This window comes from Bombus vosnesenskii, unplaced genomic scaffold (genome assembly GCF_011952255.1).
Source record: "Bombus vosnesenskii isolate JDL3184/JDL3185 unplaced genomic scaffold, Bvos_JDL3184-5_v1.1 scf7180000014621, whole genome shotgun sequence".
Lineage (NCBI taxonomy): Eukaryota > Metazoa > Arthropoda > Insecta > Hymenoptera > Apidae > Bombus > Bombus vosnesenskii.
Window position 1 is genome coordinate 341,694 of NW_022883555.1, and position 12,324 is coordinate 354,017.

Sequence of the window (12,324 nt, forward strand, 5' to 3'; positions counted from 1 at the left end):
TGCAGGGTACAAATTAAAGGTTATGAAAGTTTGAGAGAAACTTGTACGATAATTCTTGAATAATTATATGAAACGTATACGAGCCACGTAAATTCAGGTCAGACGGATCAACGACCGTTGAATGAAATTGCAAAATTTCACTAATAAAATTATATAACACAGATTCCATTGATCCACGAAGAGATATCAAATTAAAAAAAAAAAACTTCATCGACCATCGCAAATGACATAGAACTAATTCGTTTCCTTGAACGTGAACGTTTTGTAAATTCCATCAATATAAAGAAATATAAAATGTGTAACTGGCCTCATCGATCATCGTGAATAACACTAAATGACCGATTCATTCATCTGGGACACTCGCGGATGTTCGAAACGATCGGAAACAATAACGAAACCGATACCAACTGGTCAATAGCAGATCATCAAACGGCAACAAAAGTTGCTTTCGAGGCGTCAGTTTATGAGTTTGAGGCGGCGTGCATCGATTCGCCACAGAGTCGGCGCTTTTCGGACGATGGTACATCGACACGTCTTCGCCTCGACGGTCATTAACGTTTCAGTCTGCAGCGAAAATAACAAACAGACGATGAAATTCGATTTTCTACGGTGGCCTGCTATTCGAGAAACACGTTTCCCGGCGCATCAACCCGGCATCTATTTTCCACGCGGCATTCCTAAATCCCCGGAACGTGTCGCAATAAAGGGAGCCGGTGTATCGAACGTGGCTGGGAAATCGAGGAATTTTCAGCCGTGACACGCTTCGCAGGGAAACATCCTCTTTCACGATTTGTACGCCATCATTGCATGTCTAACTCTCCTACAATGGTATACGATCGTTTTCAAGCTGTGGGTTTCAAATTCCTTTTAGGTTTCTGGTAATTGAACGCTGTTTGAGGATGATTAAAGAAGTGTCAAACTGTTATTTGTATCTTGGGCTAGTCTTTTATTATTTGGATCTAGAAGAGGGGCGTGACGTAGGAAATGATTTCTGGTGATTTCAAGGATGAAATAAATGCGCAGTTTAAAATATCGAATCGTTTGTTAATCATTCTGTACGTTGGAATTTTAATGTGCAACATCGTTAGCCGTTTCTATTTAACACGTATTAACACTCTGCATGTGCAGGTAAATTTCCTCGACTTAACTTACCGTTTGATATTGGTATTTATTGGTTATTTATAGTAATCCTTAAACAATTCCAATATCTCTTCCTACCACTTTTATACTTTACGACAACCACTATCTCAAAATCACAATAAAGGACCACCAATCCCTTACCAAAAGGGCAATAAAACTTCCCCATAAACAACCTTAAATATACACACGATATCATTTTTTAAAGAAAGCCTTGAAATTTCTCACCCCTTAGCTAACATCCACCATCTCACCCTATACACCTCAATTACGGTCCACGATTACTTTTGTTCCTCCAAGATTTCCCTTTGTTTCCTGATGGTTCCGTGGATTTTTCTCTCATCGATTGTTGAAGGTGCCCAGAAATATCTAAAACGAGCGAATTCGTAGGGGGTTGGGGCGGGACAGCGTACAAAAGAAGCGGTCAGCAGCGTGACGAAGACAGGGTAGAAGGAAGAAGGAGAGCACGGACGCGATTTTTCATTTTCGAAGAGGTAGGCAACGCCTGGCAGGGACCTGTGGAGAGCCAGTAATCATCTTGTTCTCGACGCCCGGTGAATAACACAAAGGATCGAACTGGCGCTAATTACGTTCCCTTCTGCAGGACAGGGCGCGCAGGGGTTGCTGTCCCAAAAAGAGGAGCAAGCTGCTGGAACGAATGCGCTCCAAGTGAAATACCAGCATTCTGGGAAGAATTCTGCTTACGAGTTCCTGAAGATCGTTGGTGGAAGGGGAAGCTTCAGGTGCAAAATAACTATGGGAGATTCGATGCTCTGTTCTTGGGTTTGCGGTTAATCGTGACGTTGAAGCGAGAATCGTAATGCTATCTTGCAATTCTGTTGCAATTTTGGAAGAATTTTTCAAGCGCTCGATTTTATCTATCGATAAACAAGTATGCAAATAATCGAGACGCTACGGACTCTGAAACAAGTACATGATACTTTTATTCGTGCGTGTGGTATTAGCATAAATTCAACGTTTATAACGTTCAGCATTTTCGAAGCTACGATTTAACTATGATGGTACCCCATTGGGGGTAGCCACCCACATGATAATCAAACAGATAAAAAATTCTACCAAATGTCCAAATTGGACAAATTGTGAATGTGAAATTTAAATAAAAAAGAAAGAAAAACGATTTAACTACTTCTAGGGTTGAAATTTTTCTCCCTTTCTTGTAGAGTTGAAAATCTCCACCTTAAATCTTCTCATTACGGAATCATTCACTCCTAAAGAGGATGGTGGAACACAATTTACGTGAAATAATCAGAGGAATCTGTGATTAACACATTCCCGCAAGAATGATCGCTTGGCGTTTCGAATTAGATGGTTCCAGGCAGAACGAACGACGAGAGAGCCTCGGAAGAATCAATTTTGCTTTTTCCCGTGATGTGACCGGCGCGAACGAACGGCAAACAGAGCAAACGCGAAGACAAAGAGGCTACCAACTACCAACGGGTGACTTGCGAAACTCGGCATCGCCCCTGAGGCTTCTTACGCTCCTGGGAGTCGTGGGGCCCTTCGACGTTCATAAAGGCCGCGAGAGGGGCCTCAGCCGTGGAAAAACAATGAGGCGGCCCCGATCGGACTTGGACTCGCTGCGCGGCCCTTCTGATTCGCCATGAAGCAAACAAGAAATCGAGAACGATGGCTGCTTCACCGGCCGCGCATCTGCCGTCGTTCGTCCTTCCTCCCTCTGCTCCACTCTTACAGCTAAAGGAAACCACTGACGACGTTTACGCGGAACATGGAGGAAAGCAGGACTCTTTCGAGGCAAGAAACATTGCATTTCGAGGAAACGATGGTGGATTTCGATTGGTATCGATGGTTTCACCGATGGTTGCGAAGGATCGAAATTACGAGAATTTTTGAGAAGGGTAGTTGAGAGATGGCAGGTTTCCAAAGATTTCTAGATCGAATATTGGGTTCCTGAGATATTTAGTAAGTAAGCACGTTTCTGAGTTTCCGAGAATTCGCACACAGTCGAGCACTCATTAGGTTTCAGAGAATTCGTAATTAATATTTCTGGATTTTTCAGGGTTCGTAGTTACACGTTCTTGAATGTATGAGAATTTCTAATCAGGTACAGATGTCAATCTTTAGAAGTCTTCAATTTAAATATGCGTGAAAATTTGTAGGTTTCTAATTAGCCCTTGCAATATTACATTTTAACATTGACAAAATCAAGCTAGCTCTTGTACCTTGTTGAATCTTGCTATACCTAAAGTTATTCTGATATTCCGCACATTTAAAGTACGATAGAAAGATGAAACTTTCGCATCTTTAAAGACGGAACTTTCAAGATTCTTTGTAAAAAAAGAGGCTCCTCGTCCGAGTTGATGAAAAATCAAAGTGGATCAACCATATCACAGTACCGAGAACATTCCTCCTGAAAGATATCGACATCAACCTGCCCCGATATAAAACTCGAAACATCCCAAACACATCACGCGCGTTAAACCTCCCATAAACCTGAACAAAGTGTACAACTGAAAGAAGAACCAGCTACGATCCACGCCAATAAAAATGTCGATCGACGAGCGCTTAAAGGCGTCCTCGGATTCCACTCCGGAGGCGAGCTTTCCGTGTCTGGAAGTCCGTCGTCCAGCCAGCGGGTCCCTCTGAAAGTGTGACTTTCTTGAGACTTGAAACGTCTCTCTCGTTCTGCTAGTAGCCTCCTCCTCCGATTCTCGCTAATTCGTGGACGAACTTATCTCGAGATCTCGTTTGGGAGCAAGCTACTAACTCTCGACACCTCGGTGGTAAATTCTCCCTTACCAGCTCCCCGGTTACCCCGTGTCCAGGCGACCTCGTGCCAGCCATTCGAGCGTAAGCGGGACAGAGGCAGAGATCGGTCGCATTGGACGTATCTCAGCTCGCAGCGTGCAGATCGGTCGGTCAGATAGCTCGTAGCTGGCGAAGACACCCAGCATCCTCTTCAGGGAATGGCACGTCGTGAGAAGATTCGTCTTGAAAAGCGGCAAGTACCGTCACAAATTGCGATTCGACGATTTTCGTCGCGTGGAAATGAAATCTCATGGATGTCGAACGAAGGACGCCCCCTGCAGACTTTTCACTGCGACGTTCTTCTGTACTTCGATTTTTTTCCTCTTCACGGTTTATGCGGTCAGCGTTCAGTGTCCTTTTCTTACGGTGCGAATAGTTTCGTTTTGTAACGCGGGGAGAAAAGAAGAAACTGGAGGAGGTCGTGGCTCCACGGTAAGAAAGGGAGACAATGGCAAATAGAAGAAGAAGGACAAAAGACAGAGGATTGAGGAACTTGGTAAATGGGGCTGTAAATCTGGCGGGCAGACCCATTATAAGTTTATTACCGGCTTTCCTCCACGCGCGACACTTCTTCGGAGCTACGAGTCGGATTCGAAACCTGTTACACGTCGAACAGCGTGCCCCGAGTTGTAACCGCGGGCCGTACCCCGGGACCCTGTTCGTATCGAATATTAGTCATGTTCGTTTGTTCCGTCGGAAATACTTAGGATAGTTTGTGCGGTTATGCAAATGCCGTTGTTTCTATGTTTCGTTCGTTTCCTTCCTTTTTTCATAAAGTATAGGTACTGGGTGGGGAAATTTGGGTACATGATTGATGGGTGTTATATGAATCGTGGGGACAATATGATCGAGCGCTCCTGTTACTAGCTTAAACCTCTTAGAGAATTAATGAGAAAATGTGTAGTCAATTATAATTCTTTTGAAAAGTTAAAAATATAACTTTCTATAAAGTCGTAACATGTTACAAATTGAGCCAAAAATTGATGAACTAAACCGTTCAATTGGTTATGGTCGAATAAATCGGTACTCTTGTGTTATCGCACCTTATACATATGCAAATTCTGGATAAATTTCGTAACCGTAAAAACAATATATTAAACAGCATACTATATACACTTTAATCGTACATTTTTAATTCTACAACATTTTGATTTCTGTTGGCTCGTATCGCTCGCGCGCTACGAATTTTCACTAGCCTCTAACAGATTTCTTTCATCTTCGTATATTAATATTACATTACGTTCGTCATGCGATGCAGGTATACAAAATTCTGGTGAAAACTTAATTGCATCGACTCTAAATAATAATATCGTCTCTAAATCTTTTCACTAATTTTTCATCTATATGCGATCACCACTGTCGGTTGAAAAGTTCTTCAAGAAAAACCTTTGGCTTGGAAACAATCAGAGAAACAGAAACTTCCTTCACGCTCGTTTGTGGTCGACGCACGAATCTCTAATTTCGACGCGGTTTTTCGTCCGTGTCGGATATTCGGCGGAGGCGCAGCATGCGTTTCCACGTGGAGGAAGGTGGGGCCAGGGCCCCGAGGGTTTAATAACACCGTGGGCCCGAGAATAACTGAGCGAGACCGAGTCGGGAGGCCCCCTCTTGGCATATATATAGCAATTAGGCCGTGGAACGTCTCTATCCTGGACCGCGGCGGCCTTTCCAGCCATGATTAGAGGACATACGCGCGCGGTGGGGGCCCGCGCCACGTCCATCGCAAGATTAAGGCCTACTCCACACTGTTCACCCCCCTCGAACCTCTTTGGACCCGACTTCTACCGAGTTTTACGCGACTTTCGCATAATAATGACACGTCTCTTAATTTAGCTATGACATAGTGCTAGAATTATTGACCAATAAAGTTGATGAAAAGTATACTTGGTAATGCAAGTATACAAAGTGAATATTTATTTCTGTTATTCTAGGCCTAAGTTATAATAGTATTACAACTTCATTAATTTATTAATCGTTTGGTAACAAAATATTCATTACTTTGCTCTCAATGAATAAAATAGATCGAATTAAGGCATTGCAATCTCTTAATCGGTAATTCTGTGGTGACGAGTGATATTCATTTCTAGCACGAGAATGATGTTGAATCGTATTATGTCTAAGTAGAAGTATAAAAAGATTAAAGTTTGACTAAAATATAAAAGTATAAGGTTTAGCTTTGACTCCATAGATCAGCAATTGTTTGACATCCTGTCGGTAAAGACCTAAGGAAAACGAGCGGTGTGAATAGAGTTTTAGGATTCTAGGCCAAAACGAGCGAGAAAAAGATGCTCGTGGACGGTCGTGGGCGAAATAAGGACGAGATTAGCGTTGCGGTCGGATTGCCGAGGATAGGACGTAAATAGGACCACGGTAATATCTTGGGACGGCCGACAAAGATGTTTGCGTCAGCCAGGAGAAGAAGGATACATAAATAAAAGACAGGTGGATTTTTCTGTCCACGGCCGAGATAATCCGTATCGACTAGAACGAATCCACCGATTTCTCGTGTTTCCACTTGACGCGTTGCCTTTTTAACCCTAACAGGAATTCCTCCGATCAAGATGGACGCTCTCCTTCGAACTTGTCCAACCTTATCCACCCAACGTTTCTCTCGTCTTCATCTTTACATTCTCAATACACGCCCATAATTCAACAGATCAACTTGACTTAACCTACTTCATTCTATTTCACTATTTTTTAATTGACGTAGCTTTATAGCGAAAACTTGTCTAGTTCTTTAATCCAGTAGGGATCAAGGAGGATCAAATGCATAAGGATTGCGAAGATGCGATGTTATTGATAGACATAAATACAATAACTGAAGCGTATTGAAATAACAGATATTTCGTAAAAATTCATTTCACAAATGAAGAATTCACACATATTTATCACAGAACTATAAATGTCTTTATTTCATCGATCCTCATAAAATTCCGGATTTAAAATAGAAGAAGCAATACTGACTAAAAGGTACCTATCAAGTTCTTTTTCTGAATCTTCTTTTACGACCATAATCAAATACAAAATAAAGACCAAATGAATATGAAAATTTCGTGATATAAATATACCGAAGAAAAATTGTAAATGAAACACGACGTTGGTCCTTAACGTGTCGACGAAGCTCGTAATAAATAATATGATATTCCCTTCATTAGGCGATGCAGTAATTCATGCAAGAATCAGTCACAAAAAGATGAGATTTTCGACAACGGAAGTTACACCGAACTTGCGAGGCAGAATTTCGTCAGGCATCATCGATAAACTTGTCGAACGGAGGAGCCAAAGTCTCTCGGGCCCTTGTGTTCGGGAGGTCTTCGCGTGGGGCGAGGCCACCATGTTTCTTCGGGTCTTTTCGAATCTCTTGTTTTCCTTGTCGCGCTCTTGACACCCTATTCGCTCCATCTTCATCTGCACCACGGCGTGCGAGCACCGGCCACCTTGGGGCGCCCCCGGGTGGCGAACGGACCAACCTGTCTGCCTCGCGCCACCTCTGGTCCAATCCTCTTGCCGTGCTTCCTCTCCCTTTCTGCCTTTTCTTCTTCTTCTTTTCTGCGAGGCACCTGACTTCGTCTTTCGCCATGGAAGACGAAGACTCGCATTCTCAGACGCAAAAATCGTTGGAAATTTTAGGAATTTTAACGAATCGGTTAGACTTCCTGAATTCTACTTTCATCTTCCGAAGTTTTACAAAAGTCAATTTTCATAAATAGCTCAATGATCGAAGGGTCAAACTATCAAAGGGTGATTCATCATTATTGGTTTTTGTTGTAAGAACATGTCAAGAAGGCAAACTTGTCCCCTTTGATGGATTTTAGATTATTTTTCAGGATTTTCTCGAATACTGAAAGTTTCAGATTGACAATGAGGTATTGATGTATTTTCTGGGAGGAGTCTTTGTACACTGCACCAAGAGATTTTTATGCTGAAGATATAGTACAGAGGAGTATAGTCTAGAGGAGTAGAATTTAGAATTTTTCGGATATACTTGAAACTTGGTTAATTCGTACCTAACAGAGCCATAAGTTTGTCTTAATCCGTCCCGGATCAGAGGATCCGAATCAGATTTACAACGCGTGCAGGAACGTTGTACACAAATGCCGCACTCCAATTCCTCAGGTCGTATATTTTCCTTAGAAAATCGAGGCAGGTTGCCAGATAACGTATTCTTTAACGACGCTGAGTTATCGTAACGACCGTAAAAAGGAGAAACCCGAAAGTCACCGAGTTCTCGTTTTCCCACGGCTGAACGTGTCCAGGGGCTCGTAACGATCGAAGGAGGATCGTCGTTGCACCCTGTGTCTTGACTTCTCTTTAACAGCCCTCGTCGGATACCACGGAATGAAGTTAAACCGTAATTCGAGTCGGTTAGCCGTACAATTAGCCGAAAACCGAAGATTTCCATGTATCAAAGTATAATCATCGTATCGAGAAAGGAAATTTCGGCGCATCGATGAAAGTCCAGTCGAATGGCCAACCGCAGGTTGACCAGGCTCGTTTCGCAGGCCTCTGGACACAGTCGTTGCCGTCTACCGCTCACGAAATCCCAGGAAACGAGGAACAAATTATCTCGTCAGACGGACGCACACCGGTTTAAAGCGACGAGATCGTTCGTTGCGGCCAACTTTCCTGAGTGGAGGGGGTAACGGGGCCCGTTTCCCCTACCACGCGCCCGTCTCCAGTGGCATTAGTCCCATCACGTGACTACGCGCCCCACCATGCGTACCGACTCCCCACTACGACTCGCGTAAGGCCCCTTTCGATCCCCTCTTCCCTCGCTAACTAACTGACCCAGCGCCTAGCGCCCCGCGTGTCGGCACAGGCGGCTTCTTTCTTACCTGATGAGCGCGTACAGACGCACACGCACGTCTTCGAGAGGCCCGCCGTCACGCCAACGACGTGCAGAAGAGGATGATGAGGGCAGGGTAGAGGGAAGGATGACGGTTAATGAGCTAGAACCACGGGGGAGCTGCTCCAGGGCCCGGAGGCTCTCCTCCACCTTTCTGGGAAGTCACGAATTGCGGCCTGCTGCTCTCCTTCGCTCGCTCCTTCTCGCTGTTTCTCTTTTTACAAGCTTCATCCTCTTCTTTTCTTTCTTCTTCTCTATCACTCGCGAAGAGATCCTCGGGTTCCGTTTCTCGCGTGAAACCTTTGGCCGCTTTTATGAGCGTTCTGGACTACCGAGACCGAGACAACCACGGCTTTCCGGAGATGTACGAGCTGATGACGATGGCTCGTTGAGGGGGTCGAGGATCGAAGTGATTAACGATAATGAATTCCAGCCCAGCTCGTTTGTACTCGCGGGATCCCGAGTTGCACCGTGGCCAGAAGTTACGAAACGGTCTCTTCTATTTTTGCAATCACCCGGATGAAACGCAACCAGCCAACACAGCAGGAAGATTACGGTTTAGATGTTGATGTTACACGTTCATTTGAGCCAGACGATTTGAGTTTACGAGGAACGAGAATGTTTCTTTTAAGGGAGAAAAACTGTTCGATCTTCGCATGTACTTTTACACCAAGTATTTTGTTCAGTAATAAAGGAGGTAATTTATGATATCTCAAGTTCAGGAGAACAAACGTTCTGCGTAAAGAGTGTAGTCGCCCTGACGTGTCGTTTAGCGCCCAGAGTACTCGTAAATTTCTTCGCAGCGAATTTTTATGTTTCCTGCAGAACTTTTCTCCAGTGACAGACATAAAGGTCAATTACCTAACGTAGTGGAGACTTCTATAAGTATCCCAAAATTTTGTCCGATTTTGCAAATGTCTAGAACAGTAATAGAATTAAGCGTAGACATAAGCTACTCAGCTTGCCCACAGGGGGTTAAAATTGTTCTTTTTTTTTTATAAAAGATGGAAGATAAAACACATCAAAATTTTTCTTGTGTTCTCATCACACGCGACAGTGTTTTGAAAATATAGAATGAAAGTTTCCAACATTCTGCAAATTTCCTGATACTTATGAACGGGGATGTACGATAAAACAGAACCCAAATGCCTGATGATTACCAAACCGATCATCCTGTTAAGAGCAACAACTTCATTTCCTCTCATTAGACATTCGTCATTATTATTCAGAGCCATAAAGCGGCCATACGAGCCGTGTTACTTCAAAGGGAACACCGGTAGAGGAATCAACGCATTGAGAAATCACTGTTCGCGCGACTCCAGGAACTTCCATCGGGGGCCCCTTCTTGGATGAGAAGCAACAGTGCCGAAAGATCAAAGCGGATCCGAAGAATAATCCTCGCGATGGTCCAGTGCCTGGATCGGAACAAAAGGAGATGGTGTACCAAGGGATTGACGAGGAGAAGAAGAGAGAAAAGGATGAAACGTAGGTTTGTTTGGTAGATGGAAAGAGATGAGAAAGCTATGGGGCAATAGTGGGGCCCACCTGACCAACAGGTACCTGGTAAGGCCCCCCATAAGGAGTCTCATCATTGACCCGGCCCACTCTCCCACCACCGAACAGTCAGGCTAAAGGGTTCCAGTCCTCCCTTTCTGCAGTCAGCACCCTAGCTAGGATGGCTCTCTGATCACCCGAGATCGTGGATAATGAGAATCTTTTTTTTTTAACGTAATTTCGTCGTCTAATTAAGTCACTCTTGTCGAAGAGTTTATCGACGTGTATTTAATGGGGATCGTGTTTTGTAGCGACTGATTCTCAGAATCAATCATGCATTTACTCTATTTTTATCTTAGAAGTATTCAAAGATATAGCGTGTCCAGTTTGCCAGACGAATGGCATAATGACCAAGGAAAGTAAACTTTTTTGGGGAAATTGGTTTGAGATGGAAGGTTAAAAAAATTAAATTATTAATTGTTTATACTCAACTGTTTGGATATAGAAAATTGTTTTCCTTTACAATTTACCTAATATTTTTGAGATTTCGTGGGTCTTTAAATTTTTAACCAGTCAAGCAGATATCTTGAGATTTTCTTCTATGAAGCAACATTTTATTTCCTTCTTTCAATTCTAATCAATCTTTTGACAGTAGTATTACAGAGAATTGAAGAATTAAAAAAGAAAGAGTTATCTTAAAATTTTGGTGGTTCAGAAAACTTTTTAAAATACTGTACAAAGCTTCATCGAAGTGAAAGTTCTTTTTACAAACTTTTTACGTATCCATGGCATTAGCTTCAAATTAATACAGAAATTAGCATCGATTCAAAATTCTCTACCGATAGCGTATCCCATCGGGAATCAAAGAAACCCGAAAAAAGATAAAACCAAAATTCAACGCCACACTGGCGCCAAGTTCTCTCAATAACACACCCTTGAAATTATTCAGATTTCTGGTCACGCTCGAGTCTTCCTGTTACGTGACATCAGATCGATATTAGAATCCAGTTAAACGAAACATTTCCTAGATAGGCTGACTGTCGAGCGCTCCGGCAAGAAGGCAGCGATTAGTCAAGCGAGGGATCGCTTGCTTATCCCTGTCCCGCGGTAAGAAAGATATCAATCAGAAGCTTTCACCGTCCTCGTCGATGTACCATGTTCTATCAATGACTCGACGATCGATGCCAACACCAAGCGATATCCTCTCGCCTGGTAAAAGCGTGTCTCGAGCTGGATAGCCGCTGACGTGGAATACTGGAAGCTCGCGCAAAAGGAGATCCAAGGATGAAAACGGAAGGAGGATGGCTGTTGGCGTCCGACGTAACGAGCGGCGTTGTTGCCAACTCACTCGTACACTTGGATAGAACATGTAACACGCGTTCTTTTTTGTTTACACTGCGTTACACGGCTACCGCATGAAGCGAGGCAACCGCTTTTTGCCATAGCTGCAACAGCGATTCACTCAAGGGGGATCGATTCGATCTGCTGGACAACCGCGACTCTACCATCCGCAGGGTTGTTCCAGCTATCGATGAGGATACGTGTTCTGGCGCGATCTACCGATTTGTACGAGTTCTAGTCGACTGTAGACGAGTTAACGTACCAGGAAATCGGAGGAATATGTCGGAGTATGTTGTTGGATAGGTTTCTTTGTGTGTTCTTTATCGGAGGATTGTAGACGCGTATGGAAAGGTTTGAATCGATTGTGTAGTGTCTGTAGAATTGGTAGCCTTTCTGGAAATGATATACACATGTGTATATTTTTATACTTGGTGAAGTTGGTATAATATGAAAATGAAACGCAAAGAAATGGTTTACTGATTTCGTGAGAGTTACAGTTGTTATAAATGCGGTGATCAAACTGCGGATGTTTATGCAAATTTATATTTCTATCGACGTAACCGGTAAATGTACAAAAGCTTCTCAAGATGCTAAATCGTCTCAATATTTATCTCTGATTAAATCCAAATTTTGAACAATTTATTCCTCGAAAATTATCGATACACATGTGGATTAGTCTGTTTCTGGTGGAGCGAAATAACGAAAGCGAATTATTGCCG